A 15,168-nucleotide genomic window follows, 5' to 3' on the forward strand; every position below is an offset into this window, starting at 1 on the left:
CTCAATTTTTTTATCCTCCTTTGATATGTGGAGTTATTAGATCTAGTGATTCACAGTATTGCTTCAGCACAGTTTTGTGTACTTTCCCCATCTTACATAGCGGACTGATGGAAAGCCAGCAATAAAGTGTTTGGGTTATTGAGGCTAGCCTAACTACATCCAATGGCAGTGATATTTCCGAAGATACATCACATTATACACAGATAATTAGTTTAATGAGTTTAAATGCCTGTGTCTTTCTATTTTAGGCCATTCAGCTTTAAGTTCTCAATTAAAAATCTAGCTTTTGTTGGAATTAATTAGATAGTAATGACTAAGCTAATAGAGGAAAATGCCTCACTTTATTGTTAGCCCCCTTTTTTTTTACACCTGTTCTAGATGACATTGCCTGAGGGATAATCGGGATGTTTACTAATTGGGTGTTCCATATAAACAGTTCCCTTGTAGAGAAATTAGTCAGAGGAAACAGAAAACTAAGCATGTTTTCCTAAGCCTGTTAGCCACTACAGCACCTCTGATAAGTACAACTAATTCCGTTAGTATCGTGATGATTTTTTTTTTTCCCGCCGTTAAATGAAAAGCATATATGGTGGGGCTGATAGCACCTGCTGTAGGGGTGGGCCCGGATTGTCAGGCTTGCTGGGCTAATGGAGTCTCGGGCTTCTGTGCAGCAGATGCCCTTTATTTGTCCTTCAGACAGGAGGAAAGGAGAAAATGGATCGATGGGGCTTTATTGTTGCTTGGAATCCACACATACCATGAGTAGAAAGGAAGTGCTCTGTAGAACTGCTAGACATATTGGATATAGGGAGGGGGTCAGGAAGTCTCAGGTATCTGGACGAGATCAATAGAGGAGAAAAACAGAGGAGAGAGAAACAGAAGGAACCTGAGGTCTGACCTAAAGCATTCCCTGTTTCATTGGAGTTTAATGTATTAAAATATTTAATGCACATGCAATATTAATACAGTTTAATACTGTAACAATGCTGTACAATTCAAGTCACTTTAGAGGGCTTCCCCATTCCACCATGCATGGGAAAGACTTGTTTAGGTTTGTACCTAAAATGATATTTCCTTATTTCACCAAATCTAAACTCTAATATGCTAAAGTAAATCCTACGATGATGATGGTTGGTACCATAATAGGATAATAATAACACTAATAAAACAAATTGCCACTTTTTATTTACAGTACAAATCTTACTAAATGGAAACACTGAATATTGAAGGTTATCAAATATTGAAGTTGATGGGATCCAAAAACTTACAGTAACCTAAAGATGTGAAATTTAAAATTACAGTAAGTCAGCCATTTCACTTTTTTACATTAAAGGTGCATCAATTCGTTCCCTAGCTAGCTTTAGCTTCTCTGTGTCACTTTAAATATTAGTACCAATGCACTATTAAACACTCCACCTAAAAGACCAATGTAGTAAATGACTTTTTAATTGCATTCTTACCTCATCTCTCCACTGTTTTGACAGGCTGCAGTGTAACAGATTTTACAATAGAAACTACACAAAGGAAAGAAACAAAGGCATAGTTTGTTCTGTGTCAAGCTTAATCATGCAGTACATGGGCAGGAATCAGAAGTGAGTCGGATGCCCCATAGCAAACTTTCTTGCCTGGGGTGGAATTGCTCACCCGGGGCTCTTCTGCTTGAAAGTTCAGGAAAGAAATCGCTAAACTTCCTCGCAGTGATGTTACAGTCTACACTGTGATTCTCTTTTAACCTTTTTTTTTTTTTGTTTTTGAAATAACATGGTAAATTATTATTATTATTATTGTATATAATGTATTGTTCATATTTAACGTATTCATATTGCAATAAAATCTGCTTTATTGTAGATATCAATTAACAGTCAATATTATTCACTTGATCTTGTACCCTCCATTTATTTTGATGCCATATATTTTAAAAATCTCTTATGATTCATGTGTTTGGGTTTAATTTTTTGATCCTTAACTTTTTTTTTTTTAAGTGATTGTAATTAGATTATATTTCATTTTAAAATGATCATAGTCAGAATACAATGACTTTTTCTATGGATTGCAGGAATACAAATTATTCACACAATGGCAGTAAATTATTTGTCGGAATACAAATTATTCACACAATGGCAGTATATTAATCTATATAATTTACACAATTTTTTCACACAATGGCAGTAAATTATTTGTCATAATTATACATATATATATATATATATAAGATGCTAAACACTGCTGATAAATAACTGACAGAAATATTTGTCCATGTCCTTGCTGTTTTAATGTTTATTATTATGTGACGCAAGGATACCCAAACTTTTTTTTGTCAGTCAAACTGCTTTGACCTAAGCTAAAGTTAATATTTCAATTATTTAAAAACACATTTGGAATGTTCACAGTTCTCTGATGTCAGCTAATGGTCACACTGACATGCAGGTGAAATAAATTGTAAAAATGTAATTATTATTATTTTTTATTTTTTTTTAATAATTATTATTAGCTTTTCATCAGCTCATAAACCATCAGCAGTTCTTTTATTTACTACAAATTTGAGAAGCCCTGGAATAACGTAATATTCAATGTATTTCATGATATTGACAACAAAGAATTAATTCTATATCAATAACCCCCTTCAGATCTATAAAGGTCATAAGTAGTGTAGACGTAATCCAAAAGTAGTCAGAATACATTACCTAAAATGAGTATCTAAATTACAATACTGAGTACAATTTTCACTGTGTACCACTGCAAATATTTCATATTTGTGAATTACACACAGAAGACCTCCTGAGATGGTAGGCTAGTGTTGTTACATTTTTACTATTTTAGTATTGATTGGTACTTTTGACATCATTATGAAAAGCACTCATGCTGTGGTCTGTCCTGAAGTCGATATAGCTGGGCACCAAGCGACCAAGTTCTGAAACCACAGATGCTGAATAGCAAACACTATTTACAGTGGCTGTGCTTTCTAGAAAGACACAGACTGGGGGAGTGGTGTTGTCTAGTAGCCTAAAGCGTTTTCACACAGCGGGAATTCATAACACATACACTGATGTGAGATCTGGTTATTTCTGTGGTTAAATCAGTGTGAAATCACTCGTTCATACAGACTCTGTGCTTGAAGTCATTCTTTACATTACATCTGCCAGATCTGCAACAGTCAGGTGAATAAATTTAGTTCTGTTCTTCAAAGTGTTATTTTTGGACTGTGCACATCACACAGGCAGGAGCTTTGCAAAGGCCAGGCTGTTTAATATGAGCCGTGCTAATGCACACTAATAACATTCATTTTGCCCTGTCAGCAGTCTCATTTATGCTCCTGTAAGCATTACACGCATCACCATCCCAGGCTTATAATAACTATAAACATTTCCATTTTTAGAAAATATGACTTTTTTTTTTATTCAATTTACCAGTGTAGCAGGATGTTGACTTATTCATCAGTTTTTAGGGACAGTAAAGTGCTGCCAAGGAAAAAGATAACACAAAGAGAAGTAATAATAATAATAATAATAATAATAATAACTGAACTGGACACAGTTATGTATAATTGACAGTGTGACACCCACAATGCATTGGTGGCATGCCTTGTGGACTATTAAGCAATTGTACTTCCCCATTAACAAGTCAAAGCCATTCCAAGTCGTTGCCATGTTCCACATTCAGCAAATCCCAATTAATGTAGGCCCGGCCTCGTGGGTAACACACACAGATCATCCTGAGCTGAAGGGCTCTTTCTTAAAGCTTCTTTGTCCTGCCAGTATCAAAGAGCTTCAAGGACTTGTGTCTATAAGCATAACAAAGAGGAGTTAAAACATAAGAAGGCTATAAAAAGAAACCCACCATTTTGTGTGTTCATTGCATTGTTTCAGACTTTAATACAAGATGCCTTGCTCTCTTTCTCTCTTACCACTTGGTTTTTCCTTCTTTCTGTGAGTCTTTAGAGAGGGCTGAGTCATAGCACTGGGAGATCTCCCTCCACACAAAGAGTCTCTGCCTGCGCACACCTGTTCCTCAAAAACTGAGTGTACAGTGAGAATAGATCTTCTGTCTCTGTAGTGCATGATTGCTGATTCTTCAAGATGATCTCTATTTTTTCATAATAGTTTTTTTTTTTTAACATCTGACTGCAAAGAAAACAGATTTTGTCTATAAAGTATACAACTTTTATCATTTTAAATATTTTAGCCCGGTCAATAAAATGTTACAAATGTGACGCCCTCAATATTAGCATATCAAACATGACACAATGTGTATATAAATATTCTAAGCATTTTAATTAATAATAATGGCATTATTGAATTTGGATTTATATTAAATTACATATATGCAAATATATGATGTAATTGGGGTATTTACATCTGCAAATGTGTGTGTGTGTAGAATCGATTAGATGGATGGAAATGGATCGCTAGATAGATAGATATTCGTAGATAGATATCATGGATGGATAGATGATTAATGCACTTAATATATTATAATAGAATACATATTTTGGTCCCAGCTATGGACGTCTGTGAAACGTGGTTACACATAAAGTTTTACTAATGAACAATCATCGTTGGAAATCGCGAACCTTACAAATTACACCCACACGAAATAATTTTTCATAACATTTTTTCGACTTAAAGTTAGGAAGGTAGAAACTTTTAATAAATGTAATTAATGAAATGTCTGTTTATCTATGGTGCTCCCACAAGAGATTTTCACCATTAATCAATCCCAAAAAACAACGATGAAGCTTACTTAAACTGTAACTAGACTGAATGGAATGAATGCATGAATTGGGGGCGGAAAAATGGATGGCTGGATTGATTATTATCTATTTAAAATGCCGTATTTTAATTTAAAATAATTTGCACTTAGGGGAATAAATGGTCTTATATTGATGTATTTATGTGATACTGATGGTGGCAATAATTTAATGTGTAAAGAGAAGAAACCAAATAATCTAAATACTGTATCTATATTTCTATATAGTAATTTTAAAACATAGCCTTAAATAATGGGTGGGTGCATATATTGTAAATATTTACAAAAATATATAGGGTGTTTGATATACAATGTAGGACAAAAAAAATAATCAACCATAAGAATAAAAAAAAGGTTTATAGTTGTTTTCTCCTTTGATTTCATTATGTAGCCCCACATGTTCCATTACCTCCTAATGAATCCTAATAATCATAATTTATTCTCTTATATTAAAACTACTCTTATAATTTACAATGATACATTTTTGTACCGTACATAGTAATATAATCCCCACACGGCTACTAAACACAACAAAACACCGCTGCCTGCTATCAAAGTGTCATACTGGCGTTATCCGTTGATGCGTAAAGTCTTACATTCTCCATGCAATTCTTCACCCCAAGGGCAGGCAATAAAGTTTTCATCTCACTTTATGCAGAATGGTCAGCTCGGATAGCGCTCGATGAAGCCTTATTTATAGCATTTCAGACAACAGTAACGCAAAAAGGGGCCAAACTCCCTGCTCATCCTGAGAGATGATCCTCAATCTCACCAGTAAAAATGCCCTGAGGAAAGACCAAAAACTGAGGACAGACAGGGGGCGAAATTAGAGAGAGATACTAGCGAGATCTTCGGGAGAAAAAAAACCCCCCCGCGAAAGGGAAAAAGCTGTGCCAAGAATCCAGAAAGCGGGGAAGTCATTAGGGGCAAGGGCTAATTAGAGACAAGGGGGCCAGCCTGGGGACCACGTTTAATGGGTGAGGTAATGAGCTGAGAAAGAAGTGTTAGAGAGCAGCTAATGAGAAACCTAATCCCTCTCAAAGATGATTGAGAGTAGTGTGAGAAACATGGGGAAAGATGCACAGATAACGCGGGCTGAGAGAGGTGGAGCTAGTGAATTGAAAGGGAGCCGGTGATTGGTGAGTTGGATTGGTTGGAGGAACAGACGGTGTTTTATCTGCCCTCGGCCAGTGGATAACCGCTGATTTGCCCTCTGATCCTCCTCAGCCCCGGCGAGAAGGGCTAGACGGATAGCGGGACGGACGAGTGAGAGGAGGAGAGAGGGACGAATGAAAGGATAACGGGAGTTACTATGTAGGTCATCCTGCCATCTCAGAGGAGCAGCACTTGGACATCATTGGATCAAGCTCACACCGTGAGGTTTGTGTCAACATTGAATTGTCCATCGCTAAGACCTCCAGTCCTCCTCCTCCCACAGATAACCTGGTCCACCACGAGCGGCTCAGAAGAAAATGTTCAGTGAAAGCGGTTTTACTGTTCTAGAACGTTCGTTATTAGTGTACAGAAGATTTAGAAGTTTATAACATTTAAAGCCATACCGGGACTCTGTGTTTTTTTAATTTAATTTTTTTGTTGTTAAAAACATTTTATTTCTCCTGTATTTACTCACTTAATTGCTGTTATTTATGTATTTATGCTTGCTCCTGATCTCTTATTTATGCATGTATGTGTCCTCAAGGTCCAGACAGTGACAAAAAAGTTTAATAGAGTTTAATAAAGATCCCACACAGCAATACACCGAAGGTTCAAGAACTAAAGCTGTATTCTTCTGACTCGAGACCAGACGGCAAACACAGGAAAGGGTTGAACTTAAGTATACTTATAAACAAGGTTAATTAGTACACAGCTTGAATAATAACTAATCAGAACCATGACAACCAAAAAAAGGAGCGGGGAAAAGGACAAAGGAATTCATGAAACAAAAACACAAAATGAAAGTACACGACGGAAAAGCTGAAACTAATTGAACATATCGTGTCAGATGTGATTTATTTATTTTTGTTCCTACTACTATATTTTTTTCTTCTTTCTTTCTTTCTTTCTTTTTCTTTCTGTTTTTTCTTTCTTTCTTTCTCTTCTTTTTGCTATTATTCTTATCTATTTATTTATTTTGCTTTCCTTGCTTCCCTTGCTTTCCTCTACTGTATATTTGTATTTATTTACTTATTGCGTGTGCTTTCTTGTTGGGTTCTTTGCATTTGCCTCCTTCATTCATTCATAATCATTCATTCACGCGTCATTCATTATTACGCTCACAAAACTTGTACAACATCTGTTTGTCATGTTAGGATTTCTGATTATCAGATATCTCTTCAGTAAAAACTATCTCCATCTTCATCTTGTGTTGATTCAGTCTTATGTTTTCCACCATCATGTTTTTCTACACCAAAATGACTCTCTTTCTCTTCGCTGTGGTCGTTCTCTCACATCTTGTTCACTGTCAGGCTCATTGTATTCCTTCTCATTTGCACTTTTTTTCATTCTTGCTCATCAGACGCTTGATTTTCTCTGTCAGTTGTGTGAAATGAACTATAATAGGTGCTTCTCTTCAATACTCACACCTTTGATTCGAGGTCATTGAATATGATAAGGACAGCCATTATGCAGAAAGTATAATCATGGTGCAATTAGAGTACCGTCCCAAGATAATCCCACGCTCCCCTCAATGAGTCATTCCTCAATGATGTGCTTAAGACATGCAGGCGTCCTGGCCGAGGTTTTCTCTCTCTAATAAAGGGAAATGCCCCCCGAGAGAATAAAGCTGTCATGGCAACTGAGTGACAGAGAGCCTGTGCTGCTTTTAAAGAAGATGAGGTACAGGGTGAGAGCGATCACATGCACAAGTGTAAAACTCCCGTTAAAAGTAAAATAATAATAATAATAATAATAACATCTGTTTTAACTTAAATACTCACATTCCGTTGTCTGTCTTTAAATCTAGGTATAATCAACTTGGCTTAAAGTAATACCTAACAATCATAAAATTGCCATGGAATACCGGCTTCTTTTTGCAATCAATTGAATTTTAATTTCCAATTGTGAATTGATTTAAAAAAATATCTTCTAAATCAAAATGACATGCAGAACAAATACTCCTACATACGCCAGTTACTGTGTATACAGTATATAAACAGTCGATCCTGTTTAATAATATTTAATTTAACATTCATTAAACCATTAATGCAGGTTCCTTATTATAAAGCAATTAAAAAAAAAATAAATAAATAAATTAAAAAAAACTTTAAAGCATTAAAGCATCGATTAATTCATTTATTTGTTTGTTTGTTTTGCTTACCAAAACATACTGATTATGTAGGCAACATCTTATTCATATTGGGTAATCTATTTAGCAAAACTTGTCAGCATTTATATTTTATTTAATCTATCCTTTTTTATATTATTATCTATTTTTATAATATTATATTTATGGTGAATTTTTTATTATCTATTATCTATTTTTATCTATTATATTTTATGTTATCTATTATAGAACGCTTTCTAATGTTACAAACTTTTTATATTTTTTTTTTATATTTTTTCTTTATTTTTTTTTTTGAATTTATTTTAATTTTATTGTGTTTATGTGAAGCTTATCTTTATCTTAATCTTAATCTTAAATATAAATACAAGTACAAAAAACTTGATTTTCATGATTTTTTATATCTTGTTTTACTCTTCCTTTCTCTCTTTCTTGGTGCTTCTAAAACCGGGCACCTTAATCTCAAGACTCCATGGTGATAGATGTACTACGATTTTGGGTTTGCTTGGTTAAGAAGCACAGGTGGATTTGGTGTCGTGTGGATATTATAAAGGCAGATTTGGGTCAAGAGGTGTTATTTTAAAGTGTTCGCCCTTTAGCCACTGTCTGCTGGCCAGGCATGCGGATAACTGACCATGTTGTTTTAAGTACGGAAGGAAAAAAAAGCATCTGACCTTTGCTGTGGTTGTATTTAGTTTTCATTAGTGTGTGTCCACAAGTCAATGGCCCCTGCATTCATTTCTGCCTATTACTCACTTTTGAAGAAACGTTGGATTATTTTAATGTATAAGACACAACCTTCCCTTTATATCCTTAAGTGATCTCTCACTTCCTTCTTATGGCACAAATAGTGACATTCTCACCAAATCAGTCGAACCTATTTTCAGAAAAAAAGAAATCCAATTAATGAATCTATAGGATTATGGGACAGCCTGTGAATTTTAAGAATGAATCTGTCCACATGGTATAAAACGAGGCCGAGGCAAACTGGGGTATTTCAGGGGGACACAAAATGCAAGTGCTAAAGGCTGATTGGACTTGGATGTTGGAAAATTAGAGGAAAAAAGAAGTTTTTAAAAAATCCTCACATCCTGAACCCGAACGAGAATGATTTAATACTTTTAGTGCTTCAGTTTAAGTCATTAATTTTAGTTGATTTTAGAGTACCATTGGTTTAACTATTTAGAAATGGCATCAAAGTGCCACCATCCTTCTGAAGTCTAAATCAAACATAAGGTAATAATATTTATGTTCATATTTTAAAAATATTATGATTGTAATACTTAAACAAAATCACCATATATGATGGGATCATAGGGGAACAAACAAACCTCCCCCCGCCCCCCCCCCCCCCCCCCCCCCCCCCCCCCCCCCCCCACCCCCCCGGTTTTGTAAATGTGGTGTGTCACATAATTTGATTTTCCATAAATATGGTCTACAATTAGTAGGTACTACTCAAATCTCTGTGTGAAAACAAATACTAATAATAATTGAAACAATATAATTATATTATATTGATAATATATTAAACAATATTATATTTTCATTTAAAATGTAACAAATATATGGGATTTTAGAACATAACACTTCCGTCCCCTGTAGATATAATTTTGAAAACTTTTATAATTATAATATTATAATTTATTTTTTCAAAAATACGATAGTAATTTATTTTTAAATTATATAGACTATATATATATATATATCACTATATATATAGTATATATATATCTATCTATATATTCTATATATATAGGACGTTCACACGGCAAAACAAGTTCTATAAATGGTTTATTTTATTTATTTATTTTATTTGTGATCGCATCACATCAAATAACAACACAATTATAAATACATATTTTAATCTAAATATACAATAATTATGATTTTCTAGGAACACAATGGTTTGTAATTTAGTTAGTTTAATACGGTGATTTATTATATTACTTCAACGTTTCTGTGTGAAAAAAAACCAATAGATAAATAATAAAATTTAAAAGTTTGTTTGTAAGACTCTCCTTAAAATAACATTGTTCCTCATCCTTTGTCTCCATTCCCCTTCTATACGCAGTCTATTTATGGATATGACTTTGCAAGATGCTCTTCATACCGTTTCCTCTTGTCTTGTAGTTTTAAATTGAAATATTGTCTCACTTTGACAATTCAATTTGAGAGAGGTCGTTATCTGCTGCAGACGCAATCCGGCCCCGTGCGTGTGTTCTGGAGGTCTTTATTAACCTTCTGCTGCAGAAAAAAAAGAAGGTTGAGAACGACCAGGGCAGTTATTTCTTTTTTTACCATCATATACAACTATAAATCCCGCAGGCCCACCACTGGATAACACCAAATGCTCGCTGACAGGTTAGCGGTTTACCATTTGATATCGATGACGACTGGCCTTTCTAAGGAAAACACAAGCACCATTTTCAGCTTTGATTCGGCCTTCACATAAGAGCCTCTCAAGAAAACAGCTCTCCATCTTATATAGACAGCTATTCGGTGGAAATTGGGAATAAAATATATCATGAAAATGGCTGGGTGATAAAACAACAAAATGTGGATCAGGCCAACATTACCCCGCTTCATGTTGCATTCTTCACAGTCGTTTACAAAAATGTTCCTATATGGAAATGATAGGATTTTGTTCTATTGAACTTCACATAGACTTTTTTTTTTTAGTGCACTGTTGCGTTATTTAAAATCCAGAGTGAAGGAAGCCTGCTTGTTTCTTCAATGATCTAATATTTTAAACATCAGAAATATCTGAGCTCAGAAGCCAAAAATGGGATCAATTCTGGGAATATTGTAGCCATTTCTCTGGGTGCTGTATCATCTGTATGTTTTGTAAGTATGGTGGACTAATTTGTTAACTTTATTATTCATATAAACTTTAGTAAATGAGTTGCCTTAAAATATAATATATCCATTATATATATTATATATATAATATATAATCTATACTATCATATATATATATTAAATAGATGCACAACCCTGACATTTAAGTCTCTGCTGCTGAAACTTTAAATGGATAGGCTTCTGCTCTACCCTTATGGCTGTGACCACAAAAATGTTCCTATATGAAAGATCAGAATTTGTTCTATTATTTCCATAGATTTTTTATTATGGCTGTTGTATTATTGACTCCAGAGTGACGGAAGCCATTATCATTATTTTACAGATGATCTAATCTTTTAAAAACTTCAGAAAATCAGAAGCCAAAAAGGGATCAATTCTGGGATTATTATAGCCAATTATCTGGGTGCTTATTAAGGCTGGCCGTTGTCATCATTATTATTATGGGTTGCCTTAAATAGTTAATTTATATTATTATATATATATATTATTATATATTATGTAAGTATTATCGCAAGATGACAAACAGAACTTTAATTTCTGAGAGCTGTAACCTTTTTTATTTTATGTATATGGCTGTGCAAAATTATTTCATGCATTATTATGTTAATTTTATTATACCTATGTATTATTATATCCATTATTATATTGATTCTAATATGCTTATTAATACGTTATTGTTGTTGTTTTTATTATTAAAGTTGAAATTATGCATTATTATTAATGTTTGATTATCCAGATTATCCAAGTAAATGATTTAAGTTATTTCTTATTTAGCTATGTGCATTTCGTTTAGAAGAAATGGGAATGTACGCAGTTGAAAAAGAATTTGGCAGTTCCTTTGTAGGTATAAGAAAGAAAAAGACAAGACAACAAACAGAAAGGAAAGAAAGGAAATAAGAAAGAAAGAAAGAAAGAAAGAAAGAAAGAAAGAAAGAATGCAATCATGTACGGTTTCTTTAAACATAAGTAATAGATAATAAAGTGTAGTCTTATTATGAACAAGAAAAAGCAACATAAATGTTGACATCATGAAGCTTATTCTTAAAATTATGTTTGAATAAATATGACCTCCGAAGCCATGGAAAATGAAAATTCATTTATATGAACTATTTATATGATACATTTGTTACTTTTGGCGTTCTGGGAGCTTAACAGCTCCTGGTCCCCATTCACTTTCATTGTGTGGAGCTGCTTTAACATTTTGCTAAATGTGTTTGTGTTCCACAGAATTAAAAAAGTCACACAGCTTTGGTTAAATAAATGATGATTTGCATTCCCAGGTGAACTGTTCTATAATAGCACCACAAGCTTGAGGGTTGTTGTTTCGGAACAACACGTCTGCTGACAAGGTGAATCAGCCCACCGACACATTCACGGTGCTGTATGCAAACCTTCACAACTCACAGACATAAATCAAAGAGCTCTTTCTGTCCGGATGTACTGTTAAACCTCTCTTCCAGTCCTTCTTCTTTGCTCATCACGGCCAGTGAGGAGATTCAGCAGAGGCCTTGTTAAAGCAGGAGATGCCGGCTGTGTGTGAGCCGAGCCCCAGGCGTGAGTTAGTGTGTGCAGTGTGTTTGCTCTGGCCGTGAGCTCGGTGTATTTACTAATATTAGTGGAAGTGGCTGGAGGCAGAAGAGAGGCCAGGTTGAGGGCAGCTATTTTTACTAGTCGCTCTGTGCCTTGTTCCTGGCCATGTGTGTGCTCACCTATTGCTGCCAAACTCTCTTTTTCTGTCTCTGTTGCTCTGTGTCTGTCCAGTGTCTATATCAGACCCTCCCACACCTACAGTACCACTCCTGCAGGTACCTTTACTAACTGAACAACATATAAAAAAAAATGTTTTTTTTTCATGTTCTGAAAGAAAAGGGAGAAGTGTGTCCTGTGCACAAAACTCATTACCAAGGTATAGTGGGTTATTGCCAGCAGGGTTTTTTCAGGTTTCAGAATTGAATAAATAAATGAATAATGCATTTTTCAATTCTGTAAATTTGTCCAATTCAATTATTGTTAATAATATAATAATAATAATAATACATTACTGTATAATAGGCTATTTTTTTATCATAATTCAATATATTTAGCCACCCCCACCCCCCCCATAAAAACAAGTTAATCATACACATCATACAGGGCTATATATATATAATATATATATATATATATATTATATTATATATATATATATATATATATATATATATATATATATATATTATAATCATCCATTGAACACTGGATATTTCTCTAATTTGTTTAAAAAATGAATACTACTTGTTTCAAAACATCAGAGAATGTGAGTTTCACTAATGTTTACAAATTGAGAAAATGGTGCATTCCCCTTCTCTTCAAGCTTTTACTTTTTTTTTTTAAACATTTTAAAAAATTATTTACATTTTCGAGTGTTGGCAAACTGTGAACGGTGTCTTGCAGAGGTACTTCGTTCTTTGGAGGTTAGTAGGTGATTGCTAGATGGTGACTACAGTGGTGCACTGGTGTGTGTGATTGACAAAATGTTGCTAGGTCATTGCTTTATGGTTTCTAGGATATTCTAACTGGTTGTGCTTGTATTCATTTTCAACTACCCTGCTAAAAACTAGCACACTTAGAACAGTAATAGCTCACCATTTGCTCAATTTTAGATTGTCATTCATGCCACCCCTGTAACCCAAACAGTGCAGAGTCATGAGGTTTAAATATGAACAATAGCGCTGCTTTCTAAAAATATGTACACTGAAGAAAGAAAGAACGAAAGAAAGAAAAACTGATGTAGCTGCCTTGTGTCTGGAGCTATTTTAAGACTTTTGCTTTATGTGCTTGAGCTGGGCTGAGGTTTAATGCCACTGCTCTGCTGCTTGAAAGACCCAAGCAAAAAAATCCATTCATCCAGTCGATGATATTTAGTTGTCGTTGACGTTGCAGTGGTATTGAAATGGTGTGATGTTTCTTCTCTGGGCTGGAGGAGATGAGTATGAGAATGAGCGTGAGTGTGTATCAGTTCTTCTAAAAGAGGGGAAATATCCTCTCTTCTCGTTTTAATCTCTATTCGTCCCTCTCATTTCTCTCTAGAACTGTTATCCAGCAGCTAACATCTAACACTTCATCGCCACTCTCAGTCATTTCTTTTTTCTTTCCTTATTTACTTTTGTTCCTTGCTATTCCTTCCTTCACTTCTTCTTTGCCTTTTTTCCATTCCATCTTTGTTTTATTTTTTTTTTCATTTTTTTTTTTCCATTTTTATTTCCCTGTCTTTTCCTTTACACTTCCTTCCTTTCTCGAGTTTAATTTTTCCTTTTGTTTACTTTTCCTTCTATTTCCTTTCTCTCTTACTGTTTGTTTATTACTAATACAGCCTCATTTATTGAAATATCCAATATCTGCTTCTGGACTTCAGTGCAACAGCAGCAATTAAAGCACCAGCTAAACTTTGAGCTCTGGTATAATTTTTCTTCACTAAGTCAGTTATTTTTAGTTGTCTGGTGTGCACACATATACTTCCCATATGCCATTTTCATCGTGTTGTTTTGATGAAGGGCTGGAGGTCACCCAGCAAACCATGAGCATCTATGAAGTCAGCTGTGTTGTCAAGGCTACAGCATGTGGCGTGTCAGCCTGTTGCGTGAAAATCCTGTTCTCTTTTTCTTAATTCGAAGCTAGCTCTGCTTGGGATCAATCAGGTGGGTTCACAAAACCTTCAAATTTAAGAGAAATATGAAGTAAATACAAAATATTTAGCAATTTGTAACTGCAGTTTTGGCAGACGTCATAACCTTGGCTTGCAACTGCTGGCATTTTTCACCTCTCATTTACCTCACAACTTCTTGATGCTCTCACAGTTTGTTCCACTCCACTGTCAATCCCACAATCTCTCTATAAGCCTCGAGCTCAGCTCCCACAGAGAATGAATTGGAAACAGTCGCTTATGCTGCCCTTACTCTGCACCAGGTGACACAAACAGTAACAAACCTTTTCCTTTATGAAACGTGGAGCCTGTATTGTTTGAACACAATCTGAAACAGAGACCGCTGACGTCTCATTGCTACAGTGGAGGGTACGGCAGTCTTGGACCCTGCCTGTTCTCCTGTAGAGAGCGCCTGCAGCCGGCGATCACTCACTCTGTAGCAAAGGAAGTCTTCAGCCAGGCTGGAGGGAGATTGCATTGCTGGCACAGGGCCAGGACTCACCTAGCAGGCTCACAAATCAGCGTTTGTGTGTGTGTGTGTGTGTGTGTGCGTGTGTGTGTGTGTGTGTGTGTGTGTGTGTGTGTGTGTGTGTGTGTGTGT

The sequence above is a fragment of the Cyprinus carpio genome, chromosome A18, assembly GCF_018340385.1.
Source record: "Cyprinus carpio isolate SPL01 chromosome A18, ASM1834038v1, whole genome shotgun sequence".
NCBI classification, from domain to species: Eukaryota; Metazoa; Chordata; class Actinopteri; order Cypriniformes; family Cyprinidae; genus Cyprinus; species Cyprinus carpio.